This window comes from Mustelus asterias, chromosome 29 (genome assembly GCF_964213995.1).
Source record: "Mustelus asterias chromosome 29, sMusAst1.hap1.1, whole genome shotgun sequence".
Classification (NCBI taxonomy): Eukaryota; Metazoa; Chordata; class Chondrichthyes; order Carcharhiniformes; family Triakidae; genus Mustelus; species Mustelus asterias.
In genome coordinates, this window is record NC_135829.1 from 24,070,010 (window position 1) to 24,089,577 (window position 19,568).

The window sequence follows — 19,568 nt, forward strand, 5'->3', positions numbered from 1 at the left end:
GGGTTGTAAAGAAGGCATATGGAATGCTCTCCTTCATTGGCAGAGGTATAGAATATAAAAGTAAGGCTTTAATGTTGGAATTGTATAAAACACTGGTGACGTCACAACTGGAGCATCGTGTGCAGTTCTGGTCACCATATTACAGGAAGGACATAATTGTTCTGGAGAGAGTGCGGAGGAGGTTTACAAGCCAGGGCTAAAGGTGTATCTATGAGGAGAGATTGGATTGGTTGGGGTTATTTTTCTTGGAACAAAGAAGGGGGCGGCACGGTAGCGCTGGGGGCGGCACAGTAGCACAGTGGTTAGCACTGCTGCCTCACAGCTCCAGGATCCCGGGTTCGATTCCCGGCTCGGGTCACTGTCTGTGTGGAGTTTGCACATTCTCCTCGTGTCTGCGTGGGTTTTCTCCGGGTGCTCCGGTTTCCTCCCACAGTCCAAAGATGTGCGAGTTAGGTTGATTGGCCAGGTTAAAAATTGCCCCTTAGAATCCTAAATTGCGTAGGTTAGAGGGATTAGCGGGTAAAAATGTGGGGGTAGGGCCTGGGTGGGATTGTGGTCAGTGCAGACTCGATGGGCCGAATGGCCTCCTTCTGCACTGTAGGGTTTCTATGGTTTCTAAGGCTGGCGGGGGGGGGATGACTTGAGAGAAGAGGACAATACTATGAGGGGAAGAGATAGAGTGAACAGCATAAAATTGTTTCCCTTGGTGGAGAATTCTGGAACCAGGGGACATAGATTCAAGATAAGTGGCAGTAGGTGTCGAGGGGACTGAGGAAGAATATTTTTATGCAGAAGCTGGTCGGTGTCTGAGACAGAGATCCTAAACTCTTTTAAAAAGTACCTGGATCTGCACTTTCAGTGCTGTTAGTGACAGGGCTATGGGTTGGGTGCAGGAGAGTGGGACTAGAAAGGGCACCTGGCTGTCCTTGGGCTGGCATGGACAAAATGGGCTGAATGGCCTCCTTTTGTACTGTAACTTTTCTATGATTCTTTGTAGAGTGAGTGTGGAAATAATTTAGAAGTTAGTAAAACACTAAGGACAGAACATAGTCACATACCAAAACACACCTCCAGTTTCATTGCAGCAGAGGAGGCTTTGAGGAGTTTGCCAGAATCCAAAAAAGATCAACAGGTTCTTTAACAAGTTGATGAGTAAAAACTAACTCAAGGTGTGAAGTAACATTTTCTGGAGGCAGTGACTGAAGGGGTTAATGCTAAACCAATCCAGTTATTGCAACACATCAAATATCCAGCATGACTCTAAGGTCAGCGTAACTGAGGTACTTGGCAAGCTGGAGTCACTGAAGAGCAGCCAATCACCTGGGCCAACTCGTGTGCATGTCAGGGTCTTGAATGAGGCTTGGGAACCGGTGGCTGTCAGCCTGAAGGAGTCTGTCACACCAGGAGGCGATCCTGATAGAAATATGATTCGTGGAGTCCATTGAGTTGACACTCTGATCCAGTGAGTACAGACCCAGCGACTGATATCAGTGTCAGGGTACATTGTTAGAAAACATTGGCTGAGGGCTAGCTGTATACCAGTTAGGAAATAAACGGTGGTTTATAAAGGTCAATCTGAGGAGCAGCTTTCAGGAATAAAGAAGCTGAAGATTGTGATGAAACTGGTCATTTATGTTTTCATAAAGCTTTTGTCAAAGTTCTGCATGTTAAACTGAAATATATGGGCGTTTGGAATATAAAACATTGTTGTGAAATTGGTTTTATATCACAGGAGAGGGAAGGTAACGCTGCAAGATATGGGCTGAGGTTATTGTAGATCAGGAGGTTATTGTAGATCAAAATCCTACCGAGGTTAGTACAGGTGGCACGGTGGCACAGTGGTTAGCACTGCTGCCTCACAGCACCAGGGACCCGGGTTCAACTCCCAGCTTGGGTGACTGTCTGTGCAGAGTCTGCACATTCTCCCCGTGTCTGTGTGGGTTTCCTCCGGATGCTTCGGTTTCCTCCCACAGTCCAAAAGACCTGCTGGTTAGGTGCGTTGACCCGAACAGGCGCTGGAGTGTGGCGATTCGGGGGGTTTTCACAGTAACTTCATTGCAGTGTTAATGTAAGCCTGCTTGTGAAAAGAGTAAATAAACTTTGAACTTTAAACACAGCCCACAGTGCTGTCTGATTAGATAAAGGGTATAAAAGTAAAGAGTTGCATTTCTGTAGCTGCTGCCTGAGAATGTGTGGAAACGCGACAGACAGTGAGGTACTTTTGAAGAGTAGATACTGTTGGAATGTCAGGAATGCAGCAAATCAGGATCCCACAAACAGCAACGTGATAGCAACCAGATAACTGGTTGGTGATGGCCTCGTGATATTATCGCTAGACTAATCCAGAAGCTCAGCGAATGTTCTGGGGGCCCGGGTTTGAATCCTGCCACAGCAGATGGTGCAATTGGAATTCAATAAACCATATCTGGAATTAAGAATCTACTGATGACCGTGAAACCATTGTCATAGAATCATAGAATCTACAGTGCAGAATGAGGCCATTTGGCCCATCGAGTCTGCATCAACAACAATCCCACCCAGATCCCCCCCCCCGTAACCCCACGTATTTACCCTCTTAAGCCCCCTGACATTAAGAGGCAATTTAGCATAGCCAATCAATCTAATCCGCACATCTTTGGACAGTGGGAGGAAACCGGAGCACCCGGAGGAAATCCACGCAGACACTGGGAGAACGTGCAGCCTCCACACCGACAGTCACCCAAGCCGGGAATTGAATCCGGGTCCCTGGCGCTGTGAGGCAGCAGTGCTAACCACTGTGCCACCATGCCACCCAAATTTGAATTCAATAAAAAAAATCTAAAAGAACTAAGAATCTATTGATGACCATGAAACCATTGTCGATTGTTGGAAAAATCCCTCTGGGTCATTAATGTCCTTCAGGGAAAGAAATCTGCTGTCCTTACCCGGTCTGGCTTACATGCGTCTCCAGAGCAACAGCAATTGCCATTGAGCAACTAGGGATGGACAATAAAATGCTGGTCAGCCAGCGACGCCCGTGTCCCATGAATGAATATGTGATGTTGTTTAAGGATAAATTCTAACCCACGACCCCAGTGTGAACTCTCCTGCTCTTCTTCTGAAGACTTTCACTAAAGCCATTCCTCTTTGGCACAGTTGTAGCAAAGAATCCTGATGTAATTGTCGATTGTGACAATCTCTTCACTCTCCACGTCTGCTCCAAGCCTCCTCTGTATTAGTCAGGTGTACTCACTCTACTTATAATATTAGAACAAAGAAAATTACACAGGCCCTTCGGCCCGCCAAGCCTGCACCGACCATGCTGCCCGACTTAACTAAAACCCCCTACCCTTCCGGGGACCATATCCCTCTATTCCCATTTCATTCATGTACTTGTCAATTCGCCCCTTAAAAGTCACTACTGTATCCACTTCCACTACCTCCCCCGGCAACGAGTTCCAGGCACCCACCACTCTCTGTGTAAAAAATCTGCCTCGTACATCCCTTTTGAACTTTGCCCCTTGCACCTTAAACCTGTGCCCCCTAGTAATTGATTCTTCCACCCTGGGAAAAAGCTTCTGACTATCCACTCTGTCCATGCCTCTCATAATCTTGTAGACTTCTATCAGGTCTCCCCTCAACCACTGTCGCTCCAGTGAGAACAAACCAAGTTTCTCCAACCTCTCCTCATAGCTAATGCCCTCCATACCAGGCAACATCCTGGTAAATCTTTTCTGTACCCTCTCCAAAGCCTCCACATCCCTCTGGTAGTGTGGCGACCAGAATTGAACACTATATTCCAAGTGCGGCCTAACCAAGGTTCTATAAAGCGTCAACATGACTTGCCAATTTTTAAACTCAATACCCCGGCCGATGAAGGCAAGCATTCCGTATGCCTTCTTGACTACCTTCTCCACCTGCATTGCCACTTTCAGTGACCTGTGTACCTGTACACCCAGATCCCTTTGCCTATCAATACTCCTCAGGGTTCTGCCATTTACTGTATATTTCCTATCTGTGTTAGACCTTCCAAAATGCATTACCTCACATTTATCCGGATTAAACTCCATCTGCCATCTCTCCGCCCAAGTCTCCAACTGATCTATATCCTGCTGTATCCTCTGATGGTCCTCATCGCTATCCGCAAATCCACCAACCTTTGTGTCGTCCGCAAACTTACTGATCAATCCAGTTACATTTTCCTCCAAATCATTTATATTACAAAAGCAAAGCTCCCAGCACTGATCCCTGAGGAACACCACTTGTCACAGCCCTCCATTCAGAAACGCACCCTTCCACTGCTACCCTCTGTCTTCTTTGACCGAGCCAGTTTTGTATCCACCTTGCCAGCTCTGTGTGGAGTTTGCACATTCTCCTCGTGTCTGCGTGGGTTTCCTCCGGGTGCTCCGGTTTCCTCCCACATCCAAAGATGTGCAGGTTAGGTTGATTGGCCAGGTTAAAAATTGCCCCTTAGAATCCTGGGATGCATAGATTAGTGGGTAAATATGTGGGGGTAGGGCCTGGGTGGGATTGTGGTCGGTGCAGACTCGATGGGCCGAATGGCCTCCTTCTGCACTGTAGGGTTTCTATGATTTCTATGATTTCTCACCTCTGATCCCATGCGACCTCACCTTCTGCACCAGTCTGCCATGAGGGACCTTGTCAAAGGCCTTACTGAAGTCCATGTAGACAACATCCACTGCCCTACCCTCATCAATCACCTTCCTCACTTCCTCGAAAAACTCGATCAAGTTCGTGAGATACGACCTCCCCTTCACAAAGCCATGTTGCCTCTCACTAATACGTCCACTTATTTCCAAGTGGGAATAAATCCTGTCTCGAAGAATCCTCACCAATAATTTCCCTACCACTGATGTAAGGCTCACCGGCCTGTAATTACCTGGATTATTCTTGCTACCCTTCTTAAACAAAGGAACAACATTGGCTATTCTCCAATCCTCTGGGACCTCCCCTGTAGCCAGTGAGGATACAAAGATTTCTCTCAAGGCCCCAGCAATTTCCTCTCTTGCCTCTCAGTATTCTGGGATATCCCATCAGGCCCTTGATGTTTCTCAAGAATCCCAATACCTCCTCCTTTTTGATCTCAACATGACTCGAACTATCTACACATCCTTTCCCAGACTCATCATCCACCAAGTCCTTCTCTTTGATGAATACTGAGGCAAAGTACTCATTTAATACCTCGCCCATTTCCTCTGGCTCCACACATAGATTCCCTCCCTTCTCCTTGAGTGGGCCAACCCTCTCCCTGGCTACCCTCTTGCTCTTTATATATGTGTAAAAAGCCTTGGGATTTTCCTTAATCCTGCTGGCCAGTGCTTTTTCATGACCCCTTTTAGCCCTTCTTACTCCTTGCTTAAGTTTCTTTCTACTTTCCTTGTATTCCACACTTGCTTCGTGTGTTCCCAGCCTCCTAGCTTTGACAAATGCTTCCTTTTTCTCTTTGACTAGGCTCACAATATCTCTCGTTATCCAAGGTTCCCAAAACTTGCCATACTTATCCTTCATCCTTACTGGAATGTGCCGGTCCTGAATCCCTATCAACTTACACTTGAAAGCCTCCCACATGCCAGATGTTGATTTGCCCTCAAACATCTGCCCCCAATCTACGTTCTTCAGTTCCTGCCTAATATTGTTGTAATTAGCCTTCCCCCAATTTAGCACCTTAACTTGAGGACTACACTTACCTTTATCCATCAGTACCTTAAAGCTTACTGAATTGTGGTCACTGTTCCCGAACTGCTCCCCTACTGAAACATCGACCACCTGGCCGGGCTCATTCCCCAATATCAGGTCGAGTATGGCCCCTTCCCTAATTGGACTAGCTACATACTGTTTCAAGAAGCCCTCCTGGATGCTCCTTACAAACTCTGCCCCATCCACACCCCTAGCACTAAGTGAGTCCCAGTCAATATAGGGGAAATTAAAATCTCCCACCACAACAACCCTGTTACTTTTACACCGTGCCAAAATCTGCCTACACATCTGTTACTCAATCTCCCGCTGGCAGTTGGGTGGCCTACAGTAAACCCCCAACATTGTGACTACACCGTTCCTATTCCTGAGCTCTACCCATATTGCCTCATTGTATGAGCCCTCCGAGGTGTCTTCCCGGAGTACAGCTGTGAGATTCTCCCTAACCAGTAGTGCAACTCCCCCACCCCTTTTACATCCCCCTCTATCCAGCCTGAAACATCTATATCCTGGAATGTTAAGCTGCCAATCCTGTCCTTCCCTTAACCAAGTCTCTGTAATGGCAACTACATCATAGTTTCTAGTACTAATCCAAGCTCTAAGTTCATCTGCCTTACCTGTTACACTTCTCGCATTGAAACAAATGCGCTTCAGTCCACCAGACCCTCTTTGATTAGCAATCCCACCCTGCCTGCTGTTTCTCTGAGTCTTACTGGCCCTACTCTCTCATTCCCCTTCAGCTAATTCACCTTTGCTTTGGTTCCCACCCCCCTGCCAAACTAGTTTAAATCCTCTCGTGTGACACGAGCGAACCTCCCGGCCAGAATATTTGTGCCCCTCCTGTTTAGATGCAACCCGTCCTTCTTGTGCAGGTCCCATCTGCCCCGGAAGAGACCAATGGTCCAGATATCTGAAACCCTCCCTCCTACACCAGCTGTTTAGCCACCTGTTGAGCTGTACTATCGTCCTATTTCTAGCCTCACTGGCATGTGGCATAGGGAGTAATCCTGAGATTACAACCCTCGAGGTCCTGCTTTTTAACCTTCTACCTAACTCCCTAAACTGCTGCTGCAGGACCTTCACTCTTCCTACCTATGTCGTTAGTACCAATATGTACCACGACCTCTGGCTGTTCACCCTCTCCCTTCAGAATGCTTTCTGCCCGTTCAGGAAACAGCAACATATGATTCAGCGAAGTGAATTCGATCATTGTGTCTCCTTAGCCCAGCCAGGAGGAAATTTTTCTATCAGTGATGGACATAATTTGACTGTTTTAATAAGAAAACTCCTATTTTTTTACAAACAAAATGAAGATTTGGATAGATTCCCTGGCACCAGGGAGGCAACATACCATCCTGGAGTCTCTGTCACGTCCACAGAAGCACCTATCTGTACCCCTAACTATAGAGTGCCCTATAACTATTGCTGTAGTCCTTTGTCCCTCCCTGCTTAACAACAGAGTCAGCCGTGGTATCACTGCTTTGGCTGCTGCTGCTGGTGTCCCCTGATAGCCCATCTCCCCCAACAGTATCCAAAATGGTATACTTGTTAGAGAGGGGGATGACCACAGGGGATTCCTGCGCTGACTGCCTGCCCCTTCCTGCGGTCACCCATCTATCTGCCTGCACCTTGGGTGTGACCACGTCTCTAAAGCTCCTATCTGTGATGCTTTCCGCCTCCTTCATGCTCCTAAGTGCATCCAGCTGCTGCTCCAACCTATCCATGCGGTCTGTAAGGAGCTGCAGTTGGGTGCACTGCCTGCAGACATAGTCGTCCAAGACGCTGGAAGCGTCGCGGATCTCCCACATCTCACAAGTGCAACACTTAACCCCACTGACCGACATTTCAAGCACCAATTAAATTATTTGAAAAAAATTATAAAACTCTTACCTTCACTGTTACCTTCTCACAGTGGCCTTTTCTTTTGGTTAGAGGAGGAGGGAGGGAGGGGAAACACTAATGTAGTGTTTCGGGTTTCCCGCACCTTGACACCCAGATCTTCTGTTTCCCACTTCTTGGTAAATGTTGCTGGTCCGACTTCTCCCAGAATGCACCAGTGAAGTCCCTCAGCTGCCTCTGCCGGATTAGTACTTGCCTTCTTTGAATTGCTGTTAATCGTCTTTCGTTTCAATGTGCAATATCAGTCATTAATAAATATAAATTTACCCAGGTCAGCCCAACTGTGCCAATGGTTGTGGGTTCAATTGACAATTTGAGTACAGGGTCCAGGCTAACCCTCCAGTGAAGAGCTGAGGGGCTGCTTCAGGGTCGGAGGTGACACCACTCTTTTTAAGTTCGGGGGGGCAGACAGGGCCACGCGTTCAATCTGATCCGAAAGGTGTCACCTCTGACAGTGCAGCACCCCCCTCAGTGGATTTAAACGGAAAGGTCTTTGGAAAAGCCGTGGAGAGTGAGAGAGATTGTCGTGATTGACCGCTCGAAAAAAACGTGATGACAGATTTATGTGAAGATTTATCTGAAGATTATTCTGAAGCCAGTGAGGCTGTGGTGGAAATTCTGCACTCGGGAGTGGGTGGGAGTGCACAGAACGACAAAGCCAGGGTGGGATTTAATGGTTTAGGATCGGGGAGACAGAAAAGCAAAGTGCAAGAGTTTGAAGTTAAATAACAGAATGGAGAAGTTCAAACTAATGAAGGAACGGAATCCATTTCCACAAAGCACACAGAGTTTGTGAGCACACACTCCAGAAACATCCGCAAGGTACTGAGGCCAGGAAAAGTGAGGAAGGGTTCGGTCTGAAGACCTTGTGGACATGAATTGTGTTAGATTTATTACTGTCAGCATCGGGGTGGGGGAGAGAAACTGGTGGAACAGGATGTGTGCTGTTGCCATGGTGACCAGCAGGTAGAGCAAATGGACGATTTGTGGCAGAGAATACTCCAGCCTCAGGCTTTAGTGAGACAGAGGCCTCCAGAATAGTCAGATATTCAAGGTACGTGTCCGTGAATCTCGGAGTGTTAGTGCATGTGAATCTCAATGTGCGTGTGAGAATCTCAGTGTGTGTGTGTGAATCTCAGAGCGTGTGTGTGTGTGTGAATCTCAGAGCATGTGTGTGAGAATCTGAGTGTGTGTGTGAGAATCTCAGAGCGTGTGTGTGAATCTCAGAGCGCGTGTGTGTGTGAGAATCTGAGTGTGTGTGAATCTCAGAGCGTGTGTGTGTGTGTGAATCTCAGAGCGTGTGTGTGAGAATCTGAGTGTGTGTGTGAGAATCTCAGAGCGTGTGTGTGAATCTCAGAGCGTGTGTGTGAATCTCAGAGCGTGTGTGTGAATCTCAGAGCGTGTGTGTGAATCTCAGAGCGTGTGTGTGTGTGTGAATCTCAGAGTGGGTGTGTGTGTGTGAATCTCAGAGCGTGTGTGCGTGTGTGAATCTCAGAGCGTGTGTGTGTGTGTGAATCTCAGAGCGTGTGTGTGTGTGTGAATCTCAGAGCGGGTGTGTGTGTGTGAATCTAAGAGCGTGTGTGTGTGTGGGGGAGAATCTCAGAGCGTGTGTGTCTGTGAGAGAATCTGAGCGTGTGCGTGTGAGAATCTGAGCGTGTGCGTGTGAGAATCTGAGCGTGCGCGTGTGAGAATCTGAGCGTGCGCGTGTGAGAATCTGAGCGCGTGCGTGTGAGAATCTGAGCGTGTGTGTGTGAGAATCTGAGTGTGTGTGTGTGTGAATCTGAGCGTGTGTGTGAGAATCTGAGCATGTGTGTGTGTGAATCTGAGTGTGTGTGTGTGTGAATCTGAGTGTGTGTGTGAGAATCTGAGCGTGTGTGAGAATCTGAGCGTGTGTGAGAATCTGAGCGTGTGTGTGTGAGAATCTGAGCGTGTGTGTGTGAGAATCTGAGTGTGTGTGTGTGTGAATCTGAGCGTGTGTGTGAGAATCTGAGCGTGTGTGTGTGAGAATCTGAGTGTGTGTGTGTGAATCTGAGCGTGTGTGTGAGAATCTGAGCGTGTGTGTGTGTGAGAATCTGAGTGTGTGTGTGTGAATCTGAGCGTGTGTGTGTGTGAGAATCTGAGCGTGTGTGTGTGCGTGAATCTGAGCATGTGTGTGTGTGAGAATCTGAGCATGTGTGTGTGTGTGAATCTGAGCATGTGTGTGTGTGTGAATCTGAGCGTGTGTGTGTGTGAGAATCTGAGTGTGTGTGTGAATCTGAGTGTGTGTGTGTGAATCTGAGTGTGTGTGTGTGAATCTGTGTGTGTGAATCTGTGTGTGTGTGTGAGAATCTGAGCATGTGTGTGTGTGTGTGAATCTGAGTGTGTGTGTGAATCTGAGTGTGTGTGTGAATCTGAGTGTGTGTGTGAATCTGTGTGTGTGTGAATCTGTGTGTGTGTGAATCTGTGTGTGTGTGTGAATCTCTGTGTGTGTGAATCTCTGTGTGTGTGAATCTCTGTGTGTGTGAATCTCTGTGTGTGTGAATCTCTGTGTGTGTGAATCTCTGTGTGTGTGAATCTCTGTGTGTGAGAATCTGTGTGTGAGAATCTGAGCGTGTGTGTGTGAGAATCTGAGCGTGTGTGTGTGAGAATCTGAGCGTGTGTGTGTCTGAGCGTGTGTGTGTGAGAATCTGAGCGTGTGTGTGTGAGAATCTGAGCGTGTGTGTGTGAATCTGAGTGTGTGTGTGAATCTGAGTGTGTGTGTGTGAATCTGAGTGTGTGTGAGAATCTGAGTGAGTGTGTGTGTGAATCTGAGTGTGTGTGTGTGTGAATCTGTGTGTGTGTGAGAGAGAATCTGAGCGTGTGTGTGAGAATCTGCTTGTTTGTGTGTGTGAGAATCTGCACGTGTGTGTGGGAATCTGAGCGAGTGTGTGTATATATTTTGGCATGTGTGTATACATGTATATCTCTATCTTGGGGTGTGTGTGTTAATATATGTAATATATATATCTCGGAGTGTGTGTGTGAGAGAATCCTGTTGTGTGGGTCTTTGTTATAATCCTAATTCACAGAATTATGTGGAAAATGCCGTAAAGCAACTAGATTTTGTCGAACTGTTTTTGAACGCCATGTTGAATTTATTAACAATTCTTCTATTTATGGCTCCCAGCTTTGCTCTTCCACAAGTGAAAGTATCTTCTGTATATCTATTTCTAGCTTACCAAGTGATTTTATCATCTTTAATACCTCTATCATGTTGAGAGGAGGTGGCCCCGTTCCTTTTCATTGCTTTGTACTCTGGTGGCTGTGTGGTTCCTTTGCACCTTCTCTGATAGTTTTGGCATTATTTTCACATTATTTTTATCTGCTATCAGTCCAGGCTGTCGGAGTTGCTGACTTATTCTCACCCACCACCGACTTGACACCAGGCTCCCTCTTGTCTCTGCGTTCCATCGCACTCTGCTTTTCCTCCATCAACAGTTATTTGTATTTATCATAGCTCAGGGCGTATAAGTCAATCCGGTGTATAACCCATCACTTTAACAGTCCAGAATTCATGCTTTAGCGTATACTTGGTGTGTGAGACTTTACAGCTGTGTTATTCTCACCATGGATGGGCCACGTTCTCCACTGCTGTGAAAGTGGGCACAGAACCACAGAATCCCTACAGTTCAATAAGAGACCATTCGGCCCATTGGGTCTGCACTAACCCGCCGACAGAGCATCCCACCCAGGCGCTATCCCATAACCCCACATACTTACCCCACGAATACCCCTACTCCACACACCTTGAGACATGAAGGGACAATTTAGCATGGCCAATCCACCTAACTACACACCTCAGGACACTAAGGGACAATGTAGCATGGCCATTCCACCTAACCTACGCACCTCAGGACACTAAGGGACAATTTAGCATGGCCATTCCACCTACCCTGCACATCTTTCGGACTGTGGGAGGAAACCGGAGCACCTGGAGGGAACCCACGCAGACACGGGGAGAACGTGCAAACTCCACACAGACAATGACCCAAGGCTGGAATCAAGCCTGGGTCTCTGGCGCTGTGAGGCAGCAGTGCTAACTACTGTGCCGCCCATGCCAATATGATAGATGAACAATGGAGTGGGTAGGAGAGGTGGGTGAGGGTAGAGGTCATGTGATACCTCCAGGACCATGTCCAATCAGAGCTGGTGATGCTGGTCAGTGTGCATTGGTCCCGCTGTAGCTGCTCCTGTCATTCACAGAGTCCATTCCCATTCCGGTTTTAATCTTTGACATTTGTTTTGCGTGTCCCCCACAACTACAGCACTCTTCATCTCCGAAAGGAACAAAACCATTTCATGTCCAGTGATAATTTCAGGCTTGTTAACGGTCGGTGGATGTTCAGTGTTTCTGGCTGTCTAGTTTGAATGGAAGCTCCTGCTTGAGCTTTGTGCAGGCCTGTTGTGCCAACGTGGGGACGTGAAAGGTTGTTGATGGGTTGCGGCACGAACTGAACTCCAGCCCTGATCTGCACATAAAGAGTATCAGTATTGCAGTCAAACTGAACCCCTCTGAGAATGAGAGCAGTGTCCAGAGTGGACGTTTGGTTAGATAACAGTCGCCAAAATTTAGCTATTTGACTGACTTGCATAAATTAAATGTCTATTTGACAAAGATTAAAATCATAGATTGGACTGCAGCTAACTGTACTGTATAACAGGATACAGCTAACTGTACTGTATAACAGGATACAGCTAACTGTACTGTATAACAGGATACAGCTAACAGTACTGTATAACAGGATAGAGCTAACAGTACTGTATAACAGGATACAGCTAACAGTACTGTATAACAGGATACAGCTAACAGTACTGTATAACAGGATACAGCTAACTGTACTGTATAACAGGATACAGCTAACTGTACTGTATAACAGGATACAGCTACCTGCACTGTATAACAGGATACAGCTAACAGTACTGTATAACAGGATACAGCTAACTGTACTGTATAACAGGATAGAGCTAACAGTACTGTATAACAGGATAGAGCTAACTGTACTGTATAACAGGATACAGCTAACAGGACTGTATAACAGGAGACAGCTAACTGTACTGTATAACAGGATACAGCTAACAGTACTGTATAACAGGATACAGCTAACTGTACTGTATAACAGGATAGAGCTAACAGTACTGTATAACAGGATACAGCTAACTGTACTGTATAACAGGATACAGCTAACAGTACTGTATAACAGGATAGAGCAAACTGCACTGTATAACAGGATACAGCTAACTGTACTATATAACAGGATACAGCTAACTGTACTGTATAACAGGATACAGCTACCTGCACTGTATAACAGGATACAGCTAACAGTACTGTATAACAGGATACAGCTAACTGTACTGTATAACAGGATACAGCTAACTGTACTGTATAACAGGATAGAGCTAACTGTACTATATAACAGGATACAGCTAACAGGACTGTATAACAGGAGACAGCTAACTGTACTGTATAACAGGATACAGCTAACAGTACTGTATAACAGGATACAGCTAACTGTACTGTATAACAGGATACAGCTAACTGTACTGTATAACAGGATACAGCTAACAGCACTGTATAACAGGATACAGCTAACTGTACTGTATAACAGGATAGAGCTAACTGTACTGTATAACAGGATACAGCTAACAGCACTGTATAACAGGATACAGCTAACAGCACTGTATAACAGGATACAGCTAACTGTACTGTATAACAGGATACAGCTAACTGTACTGTATAACAGGATACAGCTAACTGCACTGTATAACAGGATACAGCTAACTGTACTGTATAACAGGATCCAGCTAACTACTGTATAACAGGATACAGCTAACTGTACTGTATAACAGGATGGAGCTAACTGTACTGTATAACAGGATAGAGCAAACTGCACTGCATAACAGGATACAGCTAACTGTACTGTATAACAGGATACAGCTAACTGTACTGTATAACAGGATACAGCTAACTACTGTATAACAGGATACAGCTAACTACTGTATACAGGATAGAGCTAACTGTACTGTATAACAGGAAACAGCTACCTGCACTGTATAACAGGATACAGCTAACTGTACTGTATAACAGGATAGAGCAAACTACTGTATAACAGGATACAGCTAACTGCACTATATAACAGGATACAGCTAACTGTACTGTATAACAGGATACAGCTACCTGCACTGTATAACAGGATACAGCTAACTGTACTGTATAACAGGATACAGCTAACTGTACTGTATAACAGGATACAGCTACCTGCACTGTATAACAGGATACAGCTAACTGTACTATATAACAGGATACAGCTAACTGTACTGTATAACAGGATACAGCTACCTGCACTGTATAACAGAATACAGCTAACTGTACTATATAACAGGATACAGCTAACTGTACTGTATAACAGGATACAGCTACCTGCACTGTATAACAGGATACAGCTAACTGTACTATATAACAGGATACAGCTAACTGTACTGTATAACAGGATACAGCTAACTGTACTGTATAACAGGATACAGCTACCTGCACTGTATAACAGGATACAGCTAACTGTACTATATAACAGGATACAGCTAACTGTACTGTATAACAGGATAGAGCAAACTACTGTATAACCGGATACAGCTAACTGCACTGTATAACAGGATACAGCTAACAGTACTGTATAACAGGATACAGCTAACTGTACTGTATAACAGGATACAGCTAACAGTACTGTATAACAGGATACAGCTAACTGTACTGTATAACAGGATACAGCTAACTGCACTGTATAACAGGATACAGCTAACTGTACTGTATAACAGGATACAGCTAACTGTACTGTATAACAGGATACAGCTAACTGTACTGTATAACAGGATACAGCTAACAGTACTGTATAACAGGATACAGCTAACTGTACTGTATAACAGGATACAGCTAACTGTACTGTATAACAGGATAGAGCTAACTGTACTGTATAACAGGATACAGCTAACTGTACTGTATAACAGGATACAGCTAACTGTACTGTATAACAGGATACAGCTAACAGTACTGTATAACAGGATACAGCTAACTGTACTGTATAACAGGATACAGCTAACTGTACTGTATAACAGGATAGAGCTAACTGTACTGTATAACAGGATACAGCTAACAGTACTGTATAACAGGATACAGCTAACTGTACTGTACAACAGGATACAGCTAACAGTACTGTATAACAGGATACAGCTAACTGCACTGTATAACAGGATACAGCTAACTGTACTGTATAACAGGATACAGCTAACTGTACTGTATAACAGGATACAGCTACCTGCACTGTATAACAGGATACAGCTAACAGTACTGTATAACAGGATACAGCTAACTGTACTGTATAACAGGATACAGCTAACTGTACTGTATAACAGGATAGAGCTAACTGTACTGTATAACAGGATACAGCTAACAGGACTGTATAACAGGAGACAGCTAACTGTACTGTATAACAGGATACAGCTAACAGTACTGTATAACAGGATACAGCTAACTGTACTGTATAACAGGATAGAGCTAACTGTACTGTATAACAGGATACAGCTAACAGCACTGTATAACAGGATACAGCTAACTGTACTGTATAACAGGATAGAGCTAACTGTACTGTATAACAGGATACAGCTAACAGCACTGTATAACAGGATACAGCTAACAGCACTGTATAACAGGATACAGCTAACTGTACTGTATAACAGGATACAGCTAACAGCACTGTATAACAGGATACAGCTAACTGTACTGTATAACAGGATACAGCTAACTGTACTGTATAACAGGATACAGCTAACTGCACTGTATAACAGGATACAGCTAACTGTACTGTATAACAGGATCCAGCTAACTACTGTATAACAGGATACAGCTAACTGTACTGTATAACAGGATACAGCTAACTGCACTGTATAACAGGATACAGCTAACTGTACTGTATAACAGGATACAGCTAACTGTACTGTATAACAGGATACAGCTAACTGTACTGTATAACAGGATACAGCAAACTGTACTGTATAACAGGATACAACTAACAGTACTGTATAACAGGATAGAGCTAACTGTACTGTATAACAGGATAGAGCTAACTGTACTGTATAACAGGATAGAGCTAACTGTACTGTATAACAGGATAGAGCTAACTGTACTGTATAACAGGATACAGCTAACTGTACTGTATAACAGGAAAGAGCTAACTACTGTATAACAGGATACAGCTAACTGTACTGTATAACAGGATACAGCTAACAGTACTGTATAACAGGATACAGCTAACTGTACTGTATAACAAGATACAGCTAACTGTACTGTATAACAGGATACAGCTAACTGCACTGTATAACAGGATACAGCTAACTGTACTGTATAACAGGATACAGCTAACTGCACTGTATAACAGGATACAGCTAACAGCACTGTATAACAGGATACAGCTAACTGTACTGTATAACAGGATACAGCTAACTGCACTATATAACAGGATACAGCTAACAGCACTGTATAACAGGATAGAGCAAACTGCACTGTATAACAGGATACAGCTAACTGTACTGTATAACAGGATACAGCTAACTGTACTGTATAACAGGATACAGCTAACTGTACTGTATAACAGGATACAGCTAACTGCACTATATAACAGGATACAGCTAACAGCACTGTATAACAGGATAGAGCAAACTGCACTGTATAACAGGATACAGCTAACTGCACTGTATAACAGGATACAGCTAACTGTACTGGATAACAGGATACAGCTAACTGCACTGTATAACAGGATACAGCTAACAGCACTGTATAACAGGATACAGCTAACTGTACAGTATAACAGGATACAGCTAACTGCACTATATAACAGGATAGAGCAAACTGCACTGTATAACAGGATACAGCTAACTGTACTGTATAACAGGATACAGCTAACTGCACTGTATAACAGGATACAGCTAACAGCACTGTATAACAGGATACAGCTAACTGTACTGTATAACAGGATACAGCTAACAGCACTATATAACAGGGTACAGCTAACTGCACTATATAACAGGATAGAGCTAACTGTACTGTATAACAGGATACAGCTAACAGCACTGTATAACAGGATACAGCTAACTGTACTGTATAACAGGATACAGCTAACTGCACTATATAACAGGATACAGCTAACAGCACTGTATAACAGGATACAGCTAACTGCACTGTATAACAGGATAGAGCTAACTGTACTGTATAACAGGATACAGCTAACTGTACTGTATAACAGGATACAGCTAACTGTACTGTATAACAGGATACAGCTAACTGTACTGTATAACAGGATACAGCTAACTGTACTGTATAACAGGATACAGCTAACAGCACTGTATAACAGGATACAGCTAACTGTACTGTATAACAGGATACAGCTAACTGTACTGTATAACAGGATACAGCTAACTGCACTGTATAACAGGATACAGCTAACAGCACTGTATAACAGGATACAGCTAACTGTACTGTATAACAGGATACAGCTAACTGCACTGTATAACAGGATACAGCTAACAGCACTGTATAACAGGATACAGCTAACTGTACTGTATAACAGGATACAGCTAACAGCACTGTATAACAGGGTACAGCTAACTGCACTATATAACAGGATAGAGCTAACTGTACTGTATAACAGGATACAGCTAACAGCACTGTATAACAGGATACAGCTAACTGTACTGTATAACAGGATACAGCTAACTGCACTATATAACAGGATACAGCTAACAGCACTGTATAACACGATACAGCTAACTGCACTGTATAACAGGATAGAGCTAACTGTACTGTATAACAGGATACAGCTAACTGTACAGTATAACAGGATACAGCTAACTGTACTGTATAACAGGATACAGCTAACTGTACTGTATAACAGGATACAGCTAACTGCACTGTATAACAGGATACAGCTACCTGCACTGTATAACAGGATACAGCTAACTGTACTGTATAACAGGATAGAGCTAACTGTACTGTATAACAGGATACAGCTAACAGTACTGTATAACAGGATACAGCTAACTGTACTGTATAACAGGATACAGCTAACTGTACTGTATAACAGGATAGAGCTAACTGTACTGTATAACAGGATACAGCTAACAGTACTGTATAACAGTATACAGCTAACAGCACTGTATAACAGGATACAGCTAACTGTACTGTATAACAGGATAGAGCTAACTGTACTGTATAACAGGAAACAGCTAACTACTGTATAACAGGATAGAGCTAACTGTACTGTATAACAGGATACAGCTAACAGCACTGTATAACAGGATACAGCTAACAGCACTGTATAACAGGATACAGCTAACAGCACTGTATAACAGGATACAGCTAACTGTACTGTATAACAGGATGCAGCTAACTGTACTGTACAACAGGATACAGCTAACTGTACTGTATAACAGGATACAGCTAACAGCACTGTATAACAGGATACAGCTAACTGTACTGTATAACAGGATACATCTAACTGTACTGTATAACAGGATACATCTAACTGTACTGTATAACAGGATACAGCTAACAGTACTGTATAACAGGATACAGCTAACTACTGTATAACAGGATACAGCTAACTGTACTGTATAACAGGATACAGCTAACTGTACTGTATAACAGGATACAGCTAACTACTGTATAACAGGATACAGCTAACTGTACTGTATAACAGGATACAGCTAACAGTACTGTATAACAGGATACAGCTAACTGTACTGTATAACAGGATACAGCTAACTGTACTGTATAACAGGATAGAGCTAACTGTACTGTATAACAGGATACAGCTAACTGTACTGTATAACAGGATTCAGCTAACAGTACTGTATAACAGGATACAGCTAACTGTACTGTATAACAGGATAGAGCTAACTACTGTATAACAGGATACAGCTAACGGTACTGTATAACAGGATACAGCTAACTGTACTGTATAACAGGATACAGCTAACTGTACTGTATAACAGGATAGAGCTAACTACTGTATAACAGGATACAGCTAACTGTACTGTATAACAGGATAGAGCTAACTACTGTATAACAGGATACAGCTAACTGTACTGTATAACAGGATACAGCTAACTGTACTGTATAACAGGGCACAGCTAACTGTACTGTATAACAGGATACAGCTAACTACTGTATAACAGGATACAGCTAACTGTACTGTATAACAGGATACAGCTAACTGTACCGTATAACAGGATACAGCTAACTGTACTGTATAACAGGATACAGTTAACAGTACTGTATAACAGGATACAGCTAACTGTACTGTATAACAGGATACAGCTAACTACTGTATAACAGGATACAGCTAACAGTACTGTATAACAGGAAACAGCTAACTGTACTGTATAACAGGATACAGCTAACTGTACTGTATAACAGGATAGAGCTAACTACTGTATAACAGGAAACAGCTAACTGTACTGTATAACAGGATACATCTAACTGTACTGTATAACAGGATACAGCTAACTGCACTGTATAACAGGATACAGCTAACTGCACTGTATAACAGGATACAGCTAACTGTACTGTATAACAGGATACAGCTAACTGTACTGTATAACAGGATAGAGCTAACTACTGTATAACAGGATACAGCTAACTGTACTGTATAACAGGATAGAGCTAACTACTGTATAACAGGATACAGCTAACAGTAATGTATAGCAGGATACAGCTAACTACTGTATAACAGGATACAGCTAACTGTACTGTATAACAGGATACAGCTAACTGTACTGTATAACAGGACACAGCTAACTGTACTGTATAACAGGATACAGCTAACTACTGTATAACAGGATACAGCTAACTGTACTGTATAACAGGATACAGCTAACAGTACTGTATAACAGGATACAGCTAACAGTAATGT

General features: G+C 43.8%; 1 protein-coding gene across 7 annotated transcripts in view; it reads left to right on the forward strand.

Annotated features, from left to right (window-relative positions):
- The window catches only part of LOC144480588 (talin-2), a 410,923-nt gene that overhangs the window by 145,976 nt on the left and 245,379 nt on the right, over positions 1–19,568 (forward strand). Inside the window, exon 1 of one of the 7 annotated variants that reach the window (XM_078200215.1) lies at positions 1,309–1,462. The exons of the other annotated variants lie outside the window; for them this stretch is intronic. The gene's annotated coding sequence lies outside the window, so the exon portion shown is untranslated. Of the gene's footprint in view, positions 1–1,308; positions 1,463–19,568 lie in introns of those variants that run through there. 7 annotated transcript variants of the gene reach the window in all.